Genomic DNA, 23,450 nt, shown 5'->3' with positions numbered 1-23,450 from the left:
AGGCACAGAACCTGAAGGAGCATGTGTGAAGGCTGGGTGCTTGGGGCAAGGTGGGGTGGATGTCACAAGCTCTGGGAAGTAATGGTACAAAAGAGCAGCTGTTGCCCACCTCACAGTGATTCATATCTGGGGCTGCCCCTGCATGTATGTCATAAAGTCCGCTGTTGGATATGAAGGTCTTTCCTCCGCTTCTACGCACCATCTCTTTTACACATACTCATCTGAGCTCACAAATTACTTATCACAAAGAAATCACACGCTGTTAATAGGCCTCCTCGCTGTGGCTGACGGGGCAGAACAAATAGCAAACCCTGTCCTGAGACCAAGTTTCTGGAATGCTGACAGGGGTTCCCAATGGGAGGAGACACGTTACCTAGAGATTCTGCTGCTTCTTGCCACACTCACCACTAAGTGCTGTATGTTCTGGCTCTCCCTGGATAGCCTCCTCTCCAATCAGATTCTCAATCTGATCCTTTCCATTGCTCTACCACCTAGCTCTCAGCAAAAAAGGTACTCAATTTATAGAAAAAGTGAGTGAGTGAATCTGAATGAATCAACCTAAATAAAAACAGATTAGCTTTGCAGAAAGGAGCTCCTGTGGGCCTGCAGCATGCACCCAAATTATCTCAACACCATCCAAAGTTTTATCAAGGAACACAGCACAAAACCCACCAGTATCACCCTGCCTTTGCAGGGAAATGACAAGTTCTCCTTCCCTTGCCCTAGGTGGACAAAGATCTGCTGCATTCTCTGTTTTAAAGTACCTCCTTCTTACAACTGTGCAATCTTGGTCAAGTTACTTAACCTCTCTGAACTTCCATTCTCTCATCTGTTAAATTCCGAAGAATAATATCTGCCCCATAAACTGTGATAAAGGTTAAGTGAGAGAATTTTAAAAAGTGACTACCACATTGCCTGGAGCATACCATAAGCTAAAGATGCTGGGTGTCTTCTGGACCAGATCACAATAGCATGCTAAACATCAATGGCATCGTGGTATCAGAGTTTTTAATGCTTGCAGAGAGAATGGAGCAGGTTAGCAGGTCCCAGTGGCATGGGTGGACAGTGTCACGTGCAAACAGTTCTTCATAAATGCATCTTTACTAATGTATCCTGGGTTGATGGTGACCACAATTCATCCCCATTTTGAAGCCCCCTGCATTTTCACTTCTTTTGCACTCTGAATCTCCTACACTTGTAATGCCCACAGTTTCCCTCATTTCTAAATGAGTAAGTAGGATGAGCACTGCAGCCACAGGAAGGGAAGTTTAGGATCTGATGCCTGTAGTATTTTTCAGACAGAAAACACCCTCCAATGCCTCTACTGAGGAGATGGTAAACTACTCTGACATCTCAGCTGTTGCCCCTCCGAGCAGATTCACACACCTCTCGGCTAACACTGCCGCTGGGCAGGCATCTGATCATGTTTACAGTTATTCATTATGACTGGCTATACACAGATAGTGCCTTAGGTGTCAAACCAAATGGCCTTGTAGACCCCTAGTCCAAGACAGCCGGAAGATACAGACACACATTAAATAAGACACAGGCAGGAAAATCACACTCACTTGCTAGAGATGGAGAAAGCAGACCTGCTAAGATCCTCCAGAGCTCCATCATGGGGACGCCCACAGAAAGCAGAGTGGGATCAAAAACCCGAGGTGCTTCAGGGTCAGAGAGCTTGCCCGAACAGCTTCGGTAAGTGTTTGCCAGCAAATATGCCAGAGAGAAAAAGATGAACTTTTCCTCATCCTGAACCAGAAGGACCAGTACGCATTCTAACTGCAGGGCACTTTCCTGACTCTGAGGTAGTGCACATCCACTGGGACTCCACTCACCTCTCTGTGCAAGAATCTCTCCAAGAACACAAAGTAGGGAGGTGCCCTTCGCCATCTGCAATCATCTAAACGGAGAGTCATGGAGGGACGAAGGAGACAATGACCTGAAGAGATGGCCCCCAGTCCTTAGAACCCACTATAATGAATACTGTGTTTAAACAAGGGGAACTTAGGCACAGTCACATCACTGGGCATGAGTCTAAGAACTCTTGAAAGGCCGCACACTTCCCCACTGACACAGCTGTATCGAAAAACCAACCCGTGGCTCTAAGGGAAATGAGAAAACACACTGGAGATTTCTAGCGTGGCATCCAATCTTCATTTTTGTCATCCCTCAATTCTCAGCTCAAGTATAAACAGACTTTTCCCCTGAAGTAGGAAAAGTATTAAGCAGGCAGGACGCTCTCTGAGTTCTGTGCAGCATATGTTCATAAGCTTTCCTTTTGTGGCGTTTACGGACTCATCCCGGAGTAGGGTTAAGCCGGAGCAAAGCAATTTGGCATGCTTGCGATTGCTTTATCAGGGAAGCAAGTGCAGTCTGCAGGGGCCACCGTGACCTGAGCGGCAAGGAGGCTTCCTGGAACCCTGAGGGGGATGCTGATTATTTTCCTTACAGGGATGCTCAAGCTGAGCCATCCTCCTGGCAAAACAGTAAATGAGCTTCATGCAAATTATCCTCAGGAAAGTGGTGGCCCAGCGGACAAGAGTGATCATTATCACACAGACATAATTTCTGACCACCTTCAACAATCACTCTGCAGTATCTGCACTGCTACAGAACCTCGGGGTCAGCATTTCAATCCATTCCAGCCCAAGGACCACATCAGTGCAGAAGAGCTCCAGGTCTGTGCACCCAACTTCTCTATGCTACAGGCACACCACAGAATACAGCGCGCCGCTAATGATGACGTGTTCATGATACAATGTTAAATAGAAAAGAGTGCATGCCATTTTTAAATAACGGTTTAATTAAATTTGTTGAGGTCACATTAGTTAATAAAATAATATAGGTTTCAAGTGTACAATTCTATACATCTTCTGTATATTGCATTGTGTGTTTACCACCCAAAGTCAAATCTTCTTCTGTCACCATATATATGACCCCTCTTTACCTTTTACTGCACCCCCAATCCCCTTTCCCTCTAGTGTGATTCAAACAAAACCATATCTGCATAGAGAAGTGATTAGAAAAAAATATCCCAAAATGCCATAGGTGGTCATCTCTGGACAGTAGGTTTATGAACAACTTCTGTTTTCTTCTCATTTGTTTCCTAAATATTCTAAAATGCAAATGAATTACTTTTGTAACTCCAATAAAGTAATTATAAAGTGATTTAAAGATACAGACTGGCATTTACAAAAGGGTTTTTCTCATCTGCAAAACAAAGAATCATTCTATTAACATAATATAAATGACCTGCAGCAGAGAAAGAACTACTACATATCTCACATTCAACTCTGTTAATCACCATCACTAACTTCTTAAGTACCTGCTGTATGCAGTGCCCTGCAGTAGCCATCAGTACTCAACTGAATAATTAAGGTAGTAACTAAGTTATTCACATCACTGGGATTCTACCAGTGTTATTAAAGTTGGAGAATCTGAAAAGCATTTAACAAGGGTGTTAATCCACCTGCCCTATATTCCACCTTCTCATAGACTCTCCCCTAATGCTGCTGAGCAGGACTGAGTAGAATTAAGTAGGCAGCCAGCCAGGTAGACCCTGTGCCCAGGCCACAGCTAATTCCAACAAGGGTGGGCACCTGACTTACATCAAGCAATTCAGATACATTCCCTCAGGGCAGGGGAATTGGACTGTGGTAATTCCTGTTCGTCTCTAATGACCCCTTGAATGGGGCAGAGCTGCAGGGGCAGTCACAGTGGGCCTGGCTACGCAGTGCAGAGCAGAATGCAGGGAGAAGCAGTGGTGAGAAGCTGTGTTCCCGAGACTGCACTTTAGGAGACACTGAGAGAAAGTGTGGAGCAGATATGTTTATCCATTGACCTGTCCTGCTCGTGTTAGCTATTGAGAGCCAACCACTTCCTGGTCCAATGCCTCAGGAGGCTGTGGGTCCAACCTGCTCTCAGATCAGTACAGGCGTATCTCATTTTATTGCACTGCACAGGAGGTGCATTTTTTATAAATTGAAGGCAAGACCCTCCACCAGCAAAAAGATTTATGGCTTGTTTTTTTGTGATACTCACTTTTTTGCGGTGGTCTGGAACCAAACCCACAGTATAAGCTGCCCTGGTCTTATAGCAGGTGCCCCATCTTTTGTTGTTTCTGTTGCTGTTTGTTTTGTTTTTTCTTAAAAACAAATCATTCCTAACTAAGACATAGTTACAAGGGTCAAAACTATGAACCTTCATTCCCCATTCTTCATGGCTGATTCCCCTCTCTTGACCTTCCTTCCGATCTCAGCTAAACTGTTAACTCAAATAAGCCCTCCCAGACCACCCCATATGAGGAGGTCTACTCCGTCTGCATCATTTCCTGAATAGGACTTACCATAACTTTTATTTATATATGCATTGCTTGTTGAACAGTTTTGATCTGTCTCCTCCCTAGAATATAAAGCTATCAGCAGGGCCCATGTTGCTTGTACCTCATACAGCATATTACAGGATGTTAATGGTGCTGAGTGGATCAGTTAGTCAAGTATGCAAGTACGTATTCATTCGATATACAAACAATCACTGAGCACTTAATATTTGCAAGACTGGGTCCTTTTTCCATGTGGAACTAATGATTCAAAGGACATTAGGTATATATGCAAACATAGGAAACATTCACCCAGCAGACAGGGCTGAGGGCCTATCCAACAGCCATCCCCTCTTCTGCCTTACAGGTGAAAACCCCAATTTTATTGTGGCATACTCCCTCCACAAAGCCATGCGCCCAGGGAGGGGCAAACCCTAACTAGTTTACACCACAGAATGCTCAGATGGCCATCCCTTTAGCTCCTCGGGCCGCCAGGCAGGAACAGGGCCAGGGCAGCCAGGGCTCCCCCAACCACACCCCCAAAGCATACACACCAGCCACCTCCAGCTATGATATGAACCACCTCTTCCGTTTACTTAATGTGCTGACCAAATGTTATCATTTTCCGTGTGTACCAAGACAAGAACAAACTTAAGTTGAAGAGCACCTATCTAAGCCAATTAAAGTAATCCCATCCTGGATGCCAACTGCCTCATATAGGAAGGAGTATGTAGCTGCAATTGGTGAAATGGGACCAGAGGAGAAGCCTGCCCGAGAGGGTATGGGAGAGATCCCTTGCTCTTAAAAGTGACACACAAGAACAGACAGCCTCTTATGCCAGTGGATGCTGCCATATGTGCAGGTAGATCCCCAAAATGAAGCCACCATCTTAGAACCATGAAGGCAACCAATCTAAGGATCAAGTCAACACTCTGAAGCTGGCAGAGGGAAAAGAGCAAGAAATGGAAACTTTAAGGACATCGTTGGGCCACTAAATCACCAAAACCTAGAGCTGCCCCCCTCAGAATGTCTTGCTCCTTGAGTTAATTCATTTTCCTTATTTTAATGGGTTGTACTTTGTGTTCAAATGTGGTAGAGAAATTCACAAAATAATTGACAATGCTTAGCAATCTGTCAGCAGCTTAGTGCTCAAAATCCTCTCCCTGCTACACAGTGACAACCATCAAAGACACCCTGGTAGGTCCCCAGTTGCCTGGCACCAGGGAAACGTGGACTGAGGTTGGATTCCAGCCATTCAGAGCCAGGGTTCTATAATGCCTTCCCATCAATCATGACATCCATGGTGCTCAGCAGGGAGACAGAGAGAGTGGGAAGCTTTTTTTTTAAATTCCTTTATTGTTTAAACCATTTTGAATTGACTTTTTTATTATTTGCAGCCAAAAGCATCTTCACTGATAAATCTATCTTCACATAATTAGCAGCAAATTTATGTGACCTCCTTCAAGCAAAAGACTCAGGAGAAAATGACAGAGATTCATAATTCTCTTCACATTCCTCCAAATCTTCAAATGATGGGTTTTAAGTGAATTTTCCCCCAAAAGTTAGACAATCAAGACACCAGGAAAAGAATTAAGCATGTGATCATCTGACACTCTCTCCATCATGAAAGTCATAAAGCACCCAAGAATACTGATGCACCACCTTGTCTCAGTGGCAAATTTGGGGCAGCATAATCTAAAAATATCAATTTGTATTTTTGGTTATCCCTTTTGTGTATATTTTTCCCTTTCTTATCTCAAGAACTTCAACAGAGTTGCATTCCCTTTGTTTCAGGGGCCTGTCCAGAAGCTGAAGACAATCTCTAACCCCTCCAAATCTGGCCTCCACTAAAGATTTTTCTTTCAAAAGCCTAAATTCATAGAAGGACACATGCTAGACACTAGCAGAAAGAACAGAAATAAAAACAAGTTTGAGCTGTTTCGTTCTGTTTAAACTGTTTTGTTTCCTTTGATCTTATTTAGGTGGAACCGGGCTTTCCTGATATTGGGAGAAGCTGGAGGTTTTCTAGTTCCTTAAAGAAGTGGAAAGTGGCACCTTGCTACCTGGCAGAACTCTAGTAAAGTGGCAGGACTTTTTATGGGGATGGTGAGGGAATGCTGAGAAAATGAATATTGGGGTCTTGAAAGCAAACAAAATCCCATCTTCCTTTGCATAGACACAGCAGGGCCATCCAACATTGCATGGACAAGGAGCCTCTAAGTGGCCAGCATGGACTAAGGCTCAGAGGGCCTTTTCCTGAATGTTCTGTGCTATGGCAGACCAGCAGCACTTCTGATCAATGACACTAGTGAGTATTAACCCCCAAAGCCACTGAGATGGAACTTCCCAACATTTACAGAAAATATATAATAACATGTATGCATGCATACAGGATTAAAAGCCATGCATGCAACAGTCACAACAATTTTTCATATTAAACCTTTAAATCTGAATGCAAAATCAGTTTGCACTTTTAACTGGCATGACATGACATGACCTCCCAAAGGATACCACACTAAGGCCAAGTTCCCACTAGTTATTCAATATATTCCTGCAAGTCCTGCTACCTAAAAAAGGACCATTAACTGTTAGGTAGACAGTTCCATAGCAGGTGAACATTACTGAATATTTTCAAAACATTCAAGTAAAAGGTGATAACAGAATGCTTTTAATTCTCTCTAAATAATGCCACACCCATTCATAAGAAATTACATTATTGCCCTCAATGTGCTAGGAATTAATGACGACTGAATATAAGGAAGTGCCCTATGTGGGTGGCACTTTAAATAATTGATATTCCCAAATAATACAAAAGCATTTTCAAGTCACAGATGGGATATGAAGTGAAAATGTTCTTGGAGGAAATTTCTAATAATACCGACTTCAGAGGGTGCTGGGAAACTCTATTAACACCAAAGGAACAGTTTTAGATCTTCAAATAAAAAGACTATAGAAATGCAAAGTATTATTATTATAGTTGTGAAATAATTTCACACCTAGGGATGAGAAAACCCCAGGCCAAATTTTACGGCTTCTCTCCTGCCTGATAAACAAGAAATGCCACAAGCATGGGGGAAAGTGGAGGAGGGAAATCAAACAGGACAAAGACATCAAAGGTTCTCTCTTTTACTTGAGCTGTATTCCCCCTAGATGTCATTTTAGGGGGCTCTCAGGGGGAAAATTAGTTCCTTTAAGGTCAGGGTTAAGTACAGGGACAATGTTCTCACTGTTTTTATACCAGCTAAACTGGAAAAAATAACTATGTCCACTTCTATGGGGCACAGTTCTTCCCAAAGCATTGACAAACTTAAAAATGTCCAGATAAACCATTACCTGAATCACCCACAACTGTGAGCTCACCTAGGAGGTCAAAAGTTGCTGCTTTAAAGGACACCAGGATCTCTGCTCGGCTACTGACAGCACTATGTAGGACTGTCATTTGCTGCTGTTGATGGCGGTGGCAGTGAGGATGGTGGTGGTGAGGAGGTGATAATGGTAACTATGGTACTGACAGGGTATAAAATAGAAGTTTTCAAACCCTGCTGATCAATGGAATGACCTGTGGAGCTTTTTAAACTATAGACTCTTGGTCCCCATCTCAAAATCTACTGACTTTGAATCTCTACAGATAGAACTCAAGTTTTAGTTTAGTTTGGTTTGGTTTTTGTTTTGTTTTTTAATGTAGCCATTGGGATAACAACTGAAGTGGCAGTGTTTGTAAATAATGTCATAATTAAGAATTCAGGCTTTGTAGACAGACTGGCTAGAGACTAATCCCAATTCTAACACTTATTAGTGTGACTCTGGGAAAAATACTTAGCCTTAAGTTCCACATCCATCAAATAGAAATGCTATTACTACCTAACCTCATAAGGTAGATGCCTAGGAAAGTAAGTGAACTTTTAAAAGCATGTTAAGTTAATTCCAAGGATTACAAAAAGTTACATGTTAAAGAAAATATTGCCAACCAGGCCAACATGATGTAAATATTACATATGGATTTAAACGAAAATTGTGATATAATCATGTGATTATGTTAGGAGGCTGTGAAAACCAGAAGTAGTACAACTGGGGAGTATGAAAGAGCTATTGCTAAAATGGATACATCAGGGGAAAAACAGGATAAGCACATTATTTAGAAATAGATAAACACCAGAAGTATGGGAGTTTAAAGTTGCCGATTCTGGGGAAGGGCTCAGGAGGAAGGGAGGAAGGGTAAAAGGAGGGGGAAGGTTGCAGTTTTTCAACATTTCCTTTCTAGTGCTGTTTTATTCATACAATGTTATGAATAAAATGTCATAGACCGTTATGAATAAAACATGTTGCTTTGATAAAAATTAAAATCAATTTTAAAAGACAATTCAGAATGTGTATAATATTGGATATCTTTTTATACTAGGGTTAACAAAGTTTTTCAATTTACCAAAACTTGCTTTTTAAAAAGCTGATTAATATAATACCCCCACTGAGCTACCAAAAGGTCCAGTCCTTGAAAGTGAGCGATAAATACTGACTATGTCCCTGGCACACTGTAAATCTTAAAATGACATCTGTTGAACTGAACTAAGGCAGGAAGAAATATAAAGAAGTTCCTTTGTGCAATTAAGGTCACAGCAGGAAAGACACAGCACCTTCACCCGGGGTAACTGAGGTGAATTTCATGAAGGATGTGGGAAAGGTTAAGGGAAGCCAAGAGGGGCAGTCTAGTACCTGGAGTTAGCAATAATAAAACCATCACCACCCAGTGTTAAAGGGGAAAAGGGACAGTTACCAGATGGTGGAAAGAGCTGTAGCTGCAGAAGAGAGGCCTCCACCCAAACTGTGGCCTCCTTAGAGGAACACAGCCACTGCCAACCAGGAATGCTCCAAGGAAGGTGGGGGATAATATCCCAACCTTGCCTTCTCACAGCTTCGACCAGTGCCTTCCACTGGCTAATGCAACGGAAAGCCAGAGAGCAAGGGGCCAGGGAATGCTGGTCGTAGAGGTTACCTCCTGGGGCTCAGAGCCTCTCAGAGGAGTGAGGAGAGGAGCAGGAGGCACCAATAAAAAATATCCAGCACAAGCACAGAGTTTGGTTTTTATTTTTGTTTTTTAATTTACCTTCCTTTCCTACTCAGCCTCAAAAACAAGCCCTTGGTTTTTCAATCTGATTAATAAATACTGTATACGTGGCATAATATTAATAACAATGCACTGATGTCATGCAGCACTTTATAATTTGCTAAGCACTTTTTCATACATTATCTTTATGCCATCCTCAAAACAGCCCTATGCAGTCGATAGGGCAAGGGTTATCCTGATGTTACAGCAGAGGATCCTGAAACCTTAAGAAGAGTTAGGTATGTCGCCCAGGTCACAAAGCAGGCAAGCAGCAGAGCCGAACTAAAAGGCATGTCTCCCAGCACTTCAGCGAAGGCTCTTCCCACATACAATACTGTGTGCTCTTTACTCACAGCAGGGCAAAACTGAGGTCCCTGTGAAAAACCAGCGTTGTTCCAGGCACTGCACAGGACACAGAAGTAGTCAACAAGCAAGACACCAGGGGAAAGAGAGCAAACTCGCCCACTCCATTCTCAGGGAACCACAAGCAATTCCAGAGACCGAAGTAATTGAGTTTTCAATCACATTTTACACATCATTGGAAAAAAAGGTGTTCAGTAGGACAAGAAAATTGTTCAAACGGAGAATAAAAAGTCAGGGAAAAGTAGAAAAAGATTTAAAGGGCTTTGTTTTGGAATGCTGGGGTAAGAAGAAGGAAGCCTCAGAGACCAGGGCCCCAGAAACAGGAAAGGACGGCCTCTCTGCTTCCCCTCTCATTCCCAACTCCACCTCCACCTCCACACACATCCTTGGCAGCTCAGAGAAGCAGCCAAAAGTGATTTCCTTTTACCAAACACAGGAGTACTACAGAGTCCAGCCAGACAGCCCACTTTTGAATACTAATTGAGAATTCTGCACCTTTTGTAAGCTACTGCAAAATGCCCAGCTGCTTATTATACATGATGGGAGAAAGCAGTGCATGAATCTCCAAACATATCCCATTCATTCCAAATCTAGCTCCGTAATGTCTAAACTACTCTATCAGTTAGGATTCTACGCTATAAGCAACAGAAACCAATTAGCTAATTTAAGAAGGATAATTGGAAGGAAACTGGAGACTCAGTGAATCCAAGGCTGACTAGAAAATAAGGCTTGGAGATCATCAGTGGCCAAGACAGGCATGGAAGGGAAGAAATGGGAACAGCTACAGTGGTCACACAGAAGGTACTGTTAGGCGGAATGCCTTCAGGGGAAAAGGAGAACCCCTTAGCTCAAGATTCAAACGCACCCACTTAACCAAGCTGGTGGTCATGCACCCATCCCTAGGCTGAGTGTAGGCCCCTGAATAGGGCCCCTGGTTACAGTTCCACTGGTCTAATTACTACAAAAGGAAATAAAGGTGCTGTAAGGAAAGAAAAACAGACATCAGACAGCAGAAAAGGGGAGGGGAAGAAGTCCTCTGTACTTACTACCAAGGCTTTCTTCAAAAAATGCCCTAAGAATCTAATTAGCTAGCAGATCTCTAACTTCTTAAAGACCATATTAATTAGTAATTACCCACACACAGCCAAAAAAAAGTGTTTACCCTGATGCCTACAAAACTTCAACATGACTTTTTACTTCAGAGGCCTCACTCTTCATATTACCTGATAGTTATCTTTTCATTTGATTCCTAAAGACAAAGCAGAGCTTGCACCTCTTAATAACAACATGCTCATTTTGGAAACATTATCCTGAAGCTTCCAAAAAACAGACTTCTCAAAATATCTAATAGATACATTCATAAGGATATTGGTATTGATGTTAATGATGATGACAGTGATATTAACAAGTATAGCAGCAGCTAACATCTAGTGAGTACTTATCATGGTCCAGGACCATATTCTAAGCCCTTGACATATAATAATTCATTTAATCTCCACACGACCTTATTAGGAAAGCAATATTATTATCCCATTTTAAAAATTAGGAAACAGAGACATACAGGGGGTAAATAATTTGTCCATGGTCCAATAGCTAATAAAAAGCCAAGTCAGGAGGGAATCCATGTGTCTTCATAATACCAATTTAATGAAAATTTTCATTAAGAGTAGAGGAAATAGACTGTACCGGCGTGAAAAGCTCTCCAAAAGGAATGTGAGCGCCATACACATACCTACCTAGAGATCTCACGGTTCTGAACATTGCCACCTCAACACTAACTCCAGTAATTTATGAGATTTTTTTTTTGTTCTAGAAGCTTTCAAGCACTGCTTTATTCCAAGATGTAGTTCAATGGTCCAGAAATATGTAAGTTATATGGCTAAAAATAAGGATTATCTACTTCTTAAGTTAGTTTTCTCTTCACTAGTGCCCAATCATTAGAGAAAAACTCCAAGCCAGCCAGCTTTATGAGCCAGAGTTTAGTCATTCCAAAGCAAATCCTTAAAACTGTGTTTACAGCTCATGTTTTGATGATTCAAAAGGGTTCTCTCCAATTTCCCTGTGAAATTCTTTTTTACCCTCAAAATAAACATTAAAAATTCAACCCCAGAAGTAGATTTGTCATAAAGTTAGGAATAACTTAAAGTATAAGGTAAATCAAAATGGCTTTTCAACTTTAACTAAAGTGGTCACAGTCATGATTACTATAATAAAAATGACATTAAAAAACCTGAAATTGTCAAAAACATAATTGATGATGAAAACAAAGGTAAAATTATGGCATATTTCACCCTGGCCACCAAAGACTCTTGATGAAACTGCAGCCCTATAATTCCCCAGAATGAATTCTTTAAATTAAAATACTTCATGCAGAACAGAAATTAAACAATGAATCAAAGAACAATGCTGTACAGCGGTATGCTTATAAATATACCTAGCAAAGAGGAAACAATTACATTTTTCCATGTAAAAACCAACTCCATTGTAATGCTTCACAGGAGGCTGAGTAGATACTTTCCCCATTGCTGCGCACTTGGAAGTTCACTTCCTGTAACTCACTTGGGGCCCACCTTGACCAGGTGGAGTGAAATTAGCTACAGCAAACTGGCTGGCTTTCTCCTTTCTACAAACAAACTTCTCCACGAAACAGCACAAACTGACTTTCATGATAAATTTCACCCAACCCAACTGAAATGCCACTCTGCATTTTACTTTAAGTGCTTTATCTGGCCAGCTGGTTTTATTTAACGATTGACCAGCAATGGTATGAGTGCATTCATCTTCCATCTAGCATTAATCTTGGTAAACTTAGCTCCACTGAAACATCTTAACTGCTGAGAAGAAAGCAAAAGTCAGCAAGCATACAACTGGATTTGGGTACCCTCATCACATCATTGTATTTCCTCCCGCGCTCTGCTAACTATGGCTCAGCGCTTTTGCCTCTGAGGGAGGACAAGCAGGTGGTTAAGGAAGTTGTCTCGTCAGCTATATCTTTAATCCAAGTGTTTAAATCTCCGAATAAAAGAAAAATCAATGTTTTAAAGGCAATGTTTGTCAAGGCCATGTAATAAATACACTTACCTTTACAGACTATTCTCAGTGGATTCCCTTCTTTGCTGAGCTTCAAAGCTACAAAGAGATAAAAATGAAAGCACTGAGTTATCTGTGTAAAACACCAAACGTTTTCTCTCCATATCTCTAAGTAGAATTTCCATATGCCAAGGTATGTGGTACTAGGCAAAGAAAGTGCTGATAAAACTCGTGCCTCATGCCTCCTGCACAAGAGGCCAATAAAAGACACAGTCAAAAACCGAAAACAGCACACGGAATTGAAGCACACAAACCCAGCCAGATCTACAGTCGCATCTTTTGGGGTGTGAACGCGACAGAACGGGATGTGCAAAGATGAAAATCAAATTAAACATTATGCAGCACACTCGATCTGACCGAGCATTTTGTTTTCTTATTTCTTTTAGTGTCCTCTTTCCTGCACACTCTATTTCCATTTCCCTGAAAAAGTTTTACTCGAGGAAGCCTATTTATATGAGGGACGTGGTCCTCCTGGTCCAGACCTCACCACTGCCCCAGGAGCACAGCAGTCCCCCTACCCTTATCCACAAGGGACAAGTCCCAAGACCCCCAGTGGATACCTGAAACCGCGGAAGGTACTGAACCTTATATGTACTATATTTTCCCCTATACATACATACCTATGGTAAAGTTTAATTTGTAAATTAGGCATAGTAAGACATTAACAACAAAAACATAATAAAACGGTATAATTAGAGCAATATACTATAATAAAATTTATGTGAATGTGGTCTCTCTCTCAGCAAACTAGCACAAATTTCTTTTTTCCTTTTTCAGAATTTCATAGAAGATTTGTTCTTACCACAGATCTTAGCAACCTAGTATCTGATTTTTTTCCTTTCCTTATTAAGTCGAGAACTTTCACCTTTTCACTAAAGAAAGCACTTTATGGCTTCTCTTTGGCATGTCCGAATTGCCAGCATCACTAACTAACCTCATGCTTTGGGGACATTACTGAGAAAAATAACAGTGACCTGACCACAAGCATGGTGATACCGTGACAACCATTCTGATAACCTAGACAGCTACTAACAGGTGGCGCGTATACAGTGTCGAGACACTGGACAAAGGGGATGATTTATATCCTGGGTGGGATGGCACAAGATTTCATAGTACTACTCAGAACAGTGTACAATTTAAAACTTATAAACTGTTTATTTAGGGAATTTTCCATTTAATATTTTCAGACCACTGTTGACAACAGGTTACCAAAAATACAGAAAGAGAAACCATGGAGAAGGGGGAACTACCGTATATGTGGGCAAGCTTACAGGTACAACCCCCCCTTCTCTAGGTAGCGTGTAGCCTTCTCTCAGTGGAGAGAAACTCACAAAACAGAGGAATCCAAACTTGGCATTTTAAATCAAATCTTGACAGATTAAATTAAGTTCCCTGTGACCAAAACATACTATGCACTGACCACACACAAGTCAACATGATAGGAGATGTGGTAAATCATAGTTGCCAAACAACAGTAATAACTTAAGGTTTCAAGGGGCTGTTTCTATAGCAGTACAGCATTACTTACCCAGTGACTCCATAGTCAAAAATAATTGGAATATGCCTCATTCTTGCCCAAGTCCCAACATTTTCGAAAGGTGTAGTAGTTGGGAATGGCCAACTAAACTACCCTGTGGTCTTTCCGTGGTTTTCTTTGTTTTTTTCCTTCAGTGTCCTAAGTAACTGCTTTAGCCCTTACTGGGCTATTTCCTTCTACATCCCCCTATCCCACAATGAACCCATTGGCACTGATGCATGACCACCACAGAGTAACGCCACACTTCTGGGCTGTGATGTGAATCTTGGAATATTAATGCAGGAGATAGGTCCCTCCATGGGACAGCATCAGAAATTTCTCCATCCCCAAGTTATATAAATTGCAGTTGAGTTGGGGAAACATAATTTGGGGAAGATCAAATAGTATAACATTACATTTTGTAAAATCCAACAAATTTATGACCTGACAACATAGAGACTGAGCTATATCCCTCTCCACTTCAAACACAGAAATGCTAGACAAAATGCAACCCCAAAGGAAAGGAAGGAGACCAATATGAAAAGATAATGATGTAAATTTTAGAGAACAAAAGACATCAAGAAATGGATTTTTTTTAAAAACTTTGCTATATGATGTTTATAAGAAACACATCTAAAACATAGAGAGTTTAAAAGGAAAAGATAGAAAAACATACATCAAGTAAACAGGAACCAAAAGAAATCTGATGGAAATAAGTTAGTATTAGGCAAAATGGAAGTTTGCAGTAATATAACAGGAATTTGCATTGGCTATCTATTGTTACATAACAAACTACCCAAGAATTTAATGACTTAAAAATAATAAATTATTATCTCTTATGGTTTCTATGACGTGGGAATTCTGACAGAAAACGACAAGCCAGCTTTTCTGTATGCTACAATGCCCAAGGCCTCATCTAGAAGACTTGAAAATTAGGGGCTGGAATCATCTGAAGGCCCATTCCCTCAAACGTCTGCCAGGTGTTGCTGAGGGTTAGCTGAGACCTTAGCTGGGGCCAGCAGCTGAAATACCTACATGTGGCCTCTCTGTGTAGCTTAAGTCTCATCACAACATGGCAGTGGGTTCCAAAGGCAAGAGTTCCCAGAGAAAGAGAGCCAGACAGAAGCTATATTCTTTATGACCTAGGCTTGAAAGACACACTGCCACCATTTACACAGCATGCCACTGGTCAGGGCAGTCACAACCCTCCCCCCGCCCAGGTTCCAGGGAAGAGAAAAAGGCTCCATCTCTCAGTGGGAGGAGGGTCAGTCACACCACAGGAAGCACACACGGGAGTGGATGCACGTGTTGGTGCAATCTTTGGAATTTTCTTTGGAACATGCAATCTGCCACAGCGTTCAAGTACACATGGAACATAAGCAAAAATGGACTACATGTTAGACCACGAAGACAGTCTAGACAAATAGCAAAACACAGATAATAAAGTTCTCTGATCACAGTACATTAAAGTTAGACATTGATTATGAAATGAGATTTTTTTAAAATGTTTGAAAATTATAATCTTTATAGCAGTTTCCCTTTCTGAGTTGGGGTTGAACACGGCCATTGAATTAATGTCACTGTATGAGGGTCCACATCTAGAGTCAAAGATCACTAGTTTGGTTGTAATATATTGAATTTTACATGCCTTAGAGAAATCTAAAAGAAATGTCCAGGGAGGAAGTTTGATATATATGTGTCTATAGCTCAGAGAGTAGGTTTTGGGTTGGTGAGTTCTCTCCAAGTACACAGTAACTGCACTTGTAAGTATAGATGTGCTGACCCAGGGAGGCAGTACAAAGGAAAAGAGCCATGCATTGATCCTTGAGGAAGTTCACCATTTAACAGTTGTGTCAAGAAGGATGAATACCACACAGGAGAGAGAAAAGTTGCCAGAGAAGTAAAACAAAAGCCTTAAGTGTCACAAAAAGGTCAAGTGATGTAAGTACTAAAAATGCCCAGTGCGAAGGTCATTGAGGAACTCAATGAGAACTGTTCTGTGGACTGACTGAGACAGAATTCAGTTTGGAGTTGATTAAGATATAAGAGGAAATCATCAAAATGAAGGCTGAGTAAGGACAATCAGAGACACGTCTGGGTATGAAGGGGAGGAAAGAGAATAACAACTGACGGAGGAAAAGGGGCTGAAAGGGGGTTTCTTTGTGTAGTTTGTAAACAGAAAATAACCTGAGCGTGTGTCAAGGTGCTGAGAGGATCCAGCTGAGACGACGAGGCTGCAAGCAGAAGAGTGGGAAAGGTACTTACTAAAGGTTCCCGGAAAGTCGAAAGGTAGTGGGACTGGTCTTAAAGCAGCTTTGGTCTCACCTTAATCATATAAGACCTGAGACAGGCACGCATACTATTGCCTTAAATTGTTACTTTCTCCTCTGTGTATGTTTTATCACCTTAATTAGTGTCTAAACTCTTTCAACCTATCACCTTTATGATTCAAACCAACCTCACCCTGCCCATTCATTGTGAGCCCCAGGTCCTACACCAGCACCAAAGAGTCACTCATTGAGTTTAGTCGTGTTGAATAAACAAGTACGAGTGGATTCTACAGTCCTTGTGTACATTTCTAATGTGAACATTTGTCCTTGTTTGTGTGTCAGGTACCCGAAGTGAGAGCAGGTCAGGATCAGAAAACTCTGTTCCAGTGCCCAAAGTACCTACTTCTCTGGACAAATATCAATAAGAGTCACTCAAACTAGTACTTTCTTTCCCATGTTTGCCTTGACCTGAAAGTCCAAGAATCTAAACTTCTACAGGCCATGAAAACATTTTCACCTGTAACTACAGTGCATTATACCACTTGCCACTCCCCTCATGCCTAACTCATCCCCATTTTGTTCCAGAGCAGACCAGACTCTGTAACCTTCATATGACCTCCTTCAAGACACAGATTAGATTTAAATGAATTCAAATAGGTCTGGGCTTCAGCTCTCCTAAAAGACATAAACATGGAAGCAGAGCAGTAGAGGTCAATAATACACTGGTTTTTCCTGGTGGTTGTCCAGAAGACAGTCATCCAGAAAACATTTTACCAACCTCAACCCCCTCACTCCATTATCCAGCCCCCAGCTCCCTTAAAAATCAGCCCGAATTTAAATCAACATCTTTCTCAAATATAGAAACCTCTTTTGATTGCCATTCATCTCCTCCCAATTGAAATCTATCCCTGGGAGCCATCCAACCTCACCTTACTTAAGGCAACATGACTGAGAACCAGGGATTCGCCTACATGGCTGCCTTCTCTGTGCTCTCACCTGACTTGACAGCCATATTCAGGGATTGGTTATTGACGCTTTAAGTCTAACAATTATCTACATACCTAGGAAAGAAGTCTGTTCACTCAGGAAGGAAAACAGGACACAGAATGAAGTCACTGAATAAATTCAGCCCTCTTTTTTGGTTCTTATGCTATGGTCAGTGAGCTGTCAACTGCAGACAAATTATTACAGCATTCTTTCAAATGATAGCCAATTTTCAACTAAGAGAAGGCCCTTAAACCGTTTTCTACATATCAGTAAAAAACAGGCAGTTGAAAAATATAGCCCCGGTTAAACTACCTGATGATAAATGAATGCTTTAAACACATGGATCTGAGAATCTGCACACTGATGTAAACCCTCACAAGAGCAAGCAGCAAAGACCCCAAAAACCTGACCCTTCTCAGATATATTCCTAGAAGTTTTATCTCACTTTATAAGTACTCCTTATGGAGTACTGTCAGAATTTGTGAATCCGATGTACTTGGAGTTCAGAGGGGTGATCGGAATAATTCTTAGTTTTGTCATTCACCTGGAAAAGGGATTAACGTTGCCAGAGTGCAAGTGAAAGTCCTTCCTAGGCTTTTAGTTCGACGTAGACACAGAACACATCTGTCTTGTTCCTTATTGATCCACAGCCTCTGACACATAGATACACTGGATAAAATGTGCTTAATAAGGGAATATTGAAAGTTTGCATTACTATTAAAATGAAAAACTGGCTGAGAACTCTTAACCTAAGTTTTGTTTTTTATTTTTGTTCTTGTTTTCTTCCTTTTCTTATTTGTACCTTCAGCTTCCACAAGACATAAGGTCTCTGCCTATGGAAGCCTACAAGCCTGTAGCCTGAGATACAGATACACAGGCACACACACGCACACAAAACACAACACACTATCGCCACACCTGTTCAATGCTGTCCTATTTGCCAGGCACTGGAAAAGTAAATTTTCCAAATAACATGAGCTCTGGAAAATCATCAGGTGACATCTGAGGAACAGAACACCAATCAGCCAATAATTAGCATCTTAAAATTCAGAGAGCTAGAGACAAATCAAATTCCATGAAATCTCAGGGAGCATGACCCTGGCCAGGTTGGCAGCCTCACGATGAGGAGTCAGTGGCTTTGTTGGACCAGACAGACAGGCCTGGGAAGTATCACGGGTAGTCTAATCCCAGGGGAGACACTCTGACAATGTGACATTTGCACAGAGATGCCGTAACGTGGCCCCAGTGTGTTTTCTCAGAATGGGATGACATTTCAAGTCAAACAGCTCTGCTCCCAAAAGCACAAACCCTCCCCAAACTCTAATGTAGCCTGAGTTTGAGAAAAAAAAGAGGGTCATCTCAGAGAGAAACTGAGGTTGTGTAGACACGATGTTAAAATAATCCATTTTAAGGAAGGTCAAACCAGATATTCAGTGTTTAACCTCATTTGTTATCACGCCGTCATTACACAGACCTCAGATAGCCTCAGTCTAAAAATCACTTCTCATTTGAGTAAAATCCTGGTGTTGGAGCATCCACACTGGACAGTTTTCAATAAGCTCTAAAACTGGTTACAAAACTGAGCTGCCAAGAGGTGTGGAGAGTGAGTGACTGTCGGTGCGCCGGGTCCTCACCAAACCCCTGCTGCCTGAACTGCTGTCCACATGCTGTCTGTAGGGCCACTGCTGCCTCCAGCCTATCCAAGGTCACCTTCTACATGGCTGGCTCATTCCAAAGAAAGAAACAGAGAGGCTGGAGAACACCACCTCCCCATTTGGTTTCTGTAGTTGCCCACGTGAGTCAGGGAACGAGTTCTTAAAAGGAGTTCAGGATGAATGAAGGGGGAAACCTGCAAAGCAGACTGCCCCCGGCCCTCGGAGTAAACGCTGTGCCCCTACCACAGGCCTGTGTGTGTCTGTCTGAACACACTACCACCCCAAGCCAAGGGCGACTATTCTGCCAGGCCGCTGCTCCACTGCAGGGTCGGGTGGCAGCCTGTGCTCCCCTGGCTCCTGGCCCAATGCTCCGATGGCCCAGCTATGGCAGTGTGGAGAGGGAGTCTGGTTGTGCCCTCCTCTGAACTCTCCATCTGGAAGATTCTCTGGCCTCCTTCCCTCTCATTTTTAATCTGACAGACACTGCTGGACAGGAAACCTCAGAGCACACCAAAGTTCATCTTCCCTTCCTCGCTTCTCAGCTGGCGTAATCACAAGGGCAGCATGAGGCTGGCATGGACCAGGATGCCAGGAATTAAATGAGGGTCCCTGGCCACTGGACCACATTAGTCCTGCCTTCCAAGGTCTTAATCAGTCCTCCTCTGCCTGGCACACCCACTTGCCTTTGAAACCCAGGGAGGTAGCTGGGTAAGATGCCATGTTCACAGCAAGTATTCAACAAAATATTGGTCGAGAATGGCAGTCACAAATGCCTGCTGGCTCCTGGCTTTGCAACAACAGTCAGTTTTGAGGTCTGGGCCCCAGTGGCAAGATTTCTGTGCCCCTTTCTAATGCAAACAGTTCTAGCAACAATGTTCTGAATGATATTCAGCCACCAGCTTGATTTGGAGGCAAAATGATCTTAACAAACAGCGGCAGACGTACAAACAGGTTATTGAGCCTGGAGACCAAAGCAAGGGAGAAAAAGAAAAGAAAGGGTTGGTGGAAAGTACAGGAAGGAAAATGAGCAGTGTGGAGAGAAGTGAGGGGCTATGGCACTAGGTATCTCAGTTCCACAGCTCTGACCTGAGCTGTGACCCTAACAAGGGCTCAGGAGTGGAAACAGTGGGGAGAGATTCACAGATAAGGGAATTTTGAAGCTGGGTCAGACTTGGAGCTAGCAGGGAAATAGATGCGACCAACACTTAGTAACATGAGAGGTTTCAAAAGACAATGAGTCTTAATTCTGTCCTGTTTTGTACCTTTTGAACTACAGTGACACACTAACATTAGCTCTTTTTCTAAGAGGACACTAATAGATACAATGGAAACTCTGAATACATTTTTTCCCCTCTGAATTCATTATCTCTGGCCCTTATCCACGGGCCTATTGCAGATTAAATTGGATTTTGGATCACTGGTACTGAGGCGCTGCAATTAATTAACAATAGAAACATAATATTTACATCCAGGCCTAACAACATCTGACATTTAAAACTATTCTGCCAGTCAGGCAAATTCCATTTGACAAATTTTCACTTTAATGAACACGACAGGCCACAGTTTACATGATAGGCCAAGGAACAGAACAGAGTTGATGTCTTGGCATGTGCTTTCAAGGCCTGGCCATGCTGGGGGAGAAACAAGCTGGGGGACTGTCAGAATAACAGAAAGACCAGATCCCAGTTCTACCCAGACAGATCAAGGACACACATCCCCCAACAAAAATACTCGTAAGAAACTGTCCTTGTTTCCTGTGCAAGCTCAAACTTAAATACCTCTGCTCCTTATGAACCTCTGGATAATTTTTCTATCTTTAGGCTGTTGACATTTTCTTTAGGGTACTACAATCCCTTAGTCCTTCCTAATTAAAAAGTGATAAACGTTTGGCAAGGCATCCAATAATGTGCAAAGTACACAAGAGTTGGAATCGATGCAGCTTTTCAGTTGGCACAAGTCTGGCCTTCATGTTTTGCCAGATGGTATATCTTAGTAAGTCCCCAATCCCTGACTCAAGTGAGGGACATCGTCAATATGATGCTGAAGCAGAGATTGTCCTATTTTGCATTATACTAACACAAGGGCCTAACATTTTTGCTTGCTGAAACTTTCATAGCCAAAGAAGTTTTCATTTTTCCATGACTCATTATTCAAGTCAACAGAAGAAGGTGCAGATGAGAAGAAATATTTCAATCCCATAAGAACCATGGAAATTTGCTAGAAACCAATGTCAGAGATCAGATCTCCCAGCCTGACTTCCTATGGCTCCTCTATGGTTAGTGGTCTGAAGGAAACAGGGTGAGCTAGTGTGGATTTCTCCAAATATATCTCCACTACCCGAAAATGTGAATGTAAAAGACAGAGATAAAGATGAAAAATGCAAAGAGATCAAGGCAGTTAGGGAGAACCTCAAAGATGTGGGGAACGGTCAGTAAAAAACTAACATAATGTCAACAGGAGCCCTTCTTATTGGAAAGGCCATATATTTTTAGTTTGCATATCTAAAACACTCTTTATTCTAACTTTTATATCAATCTGAAGGAATTATTTTTAACATACATCATTTCTTTCTTAACTAATTATACTACATAAATCAGATTACTTTTTCTATCTGATTACAGAATTAACAGAAATTGCATCTGTATTTAACACAGCAACGTAAAATTTTACTATAAAGAAATTCTGTATCTGGACCAAAGGACTGTAACATTGGCTGGAAATCTAATGACAAGACAAACTGGCAACTATGGCACAACTACAGCAAGAAGTTTATTTTCCATGTTTTTAATAATAAGTAGCTCTCCAAAAAGAGTAACACATTAAGTAAGCAGATGACATAGCCAAAGGAGAGATGACAGAGAAACTCACATGATCTTAAATCAGTACAAAAGGTGCCCAGACACCACGAAAACTTGAGGGGACGTAAAAACCAAGCAATGACATGTCAGCTCCCCGGAGACGCCTCAACCCTGAAACAACGCGTCCCTGCTCTCACTGAAATCCGTGCTCTTCATCTGGGCACTTCTGCCTGAGAATCAGTTAGATTAGTCATTTTACAAAAAGGGTATTATCTTTAAAGTAGAAATGGCTTACGGTGAGAAAGCTCAACATTGGGGAAGTATTAACTCCCTGAGATACTGAAAATTATTTAGGAAGCCAAATGAGGCAACAGAAAACACAGTGGTTTTTAAAGTGAGATTCAGGCCTACCCTCCTAACCTCTTCCTTGCTTAAATTCAAACATTTCTAATTCTGTTATGTCTTTTGTGGTTTCAGGAAATATTTCTCTTTTAAAAAAAGGAAAAGGAAGTTGCTGCCATCCCTCTCTCTTGCTATTTGCTTTCTCTTTAAATATGATCAGAGATCTAAACATATTTTCTTGCTCTGTGTTACTAAAATCTGAAAAGTTTCAATAAAGATTTGAATATTATTCTATAAAGTAAATGAGCAAAAGAAGTTCTTAGGAACAAATTAAACTTTATTACCACTTCCCCTACATCTGTTCTTCCACTGCCCCCAAGCCCTCAATATTTCTGGACAGTATGAACAAAATTCTAACAAACATTCCAGCCACCTTACTCCAAAAACACTTCCTTCAATGGCTGCATAGAATTTTCTTTAGAAGGCAAGCCCCAAATTTATAAAAATCTCTAGAATGAGAATGTTCAATTGTGAAAAATAACACACATTATGTCAGGGTAGAATCTGCATAGTGTTCTTCAGCACACTCGTGAACAAAAGAGCAGCCAGGCCCTAGAACTTCTCTCTGCTTTCAGCAGCAAACAATGTCAAAGTGTAAATGACAACCAGGGGGAAATGTACAACACAAAGACCATTTTTCTTTGTTGAAATCAGGAAGAAAAGTAGAACCCAAGATTTGGCAATTTATCAATTCAAAGGAATTTAAACAAAGTTCCACTTTAAAAGTAAGACTTGTTTGAAATATGGATTTGGTTCATGGGTTCCAATCTCAGTAATTAAAATCTTCATAGTGATATATCTTCAAACTGTGGCTTTTAATAGATCCAAAATGGTAACTATGTCCCCTGTTACTTCTAGATATGGCCATGATACTAGAACATTAAGTCCTAAAAAGATAATAGCATTTCCACTATTACAACCTAATTTAGAATCAATGTTTCAGACAA

General features: G+C 41.5%; 1 protein-coding gene across 3 annotated transcripts in view; it reads right to left on the bottom strand.

Moving 5' to 3' along the window:
• FHIT (fragile histidine triad diadenosine triphosphatase) overlaps positions 1-23,450 on the bottom strand; it is a 1,252,819-nt gene that overhangs the window by 1,210,195 nt on the left and 19,174 nt on the right. For all 3 annotated transcript variants that reach the window (XM_081159589.1, XM_081159593.1, XM_081159590.1), the window contains exon 2: positions 12,867-12,914. The gene's annotated coding sequence lies outside the window, so the exon portion shown is untranslated. The remainder of the gene's footprint in view (positions 1-12,866; positions 12,915-23,450) is intronic.

This window comes from Miniopterus schreibersii, assembly GCF_964146895.1.
Source record: "Miniopterus schreibersii genome assembly, chromosome: 15".
In the NCBI taxonomy this organism is placed as follows: domain Eukaryota; kingdom Metazoa; phylum Chordata; class Mammalia; order Chiroptera; family Miniopteridae; genus Miniopterus; species Miniopterus schreibersii.
Note: the sequence above shows the minus strand (reverse complement) of the source record. Positions and strands in the feature narration are given on the sequence as shown.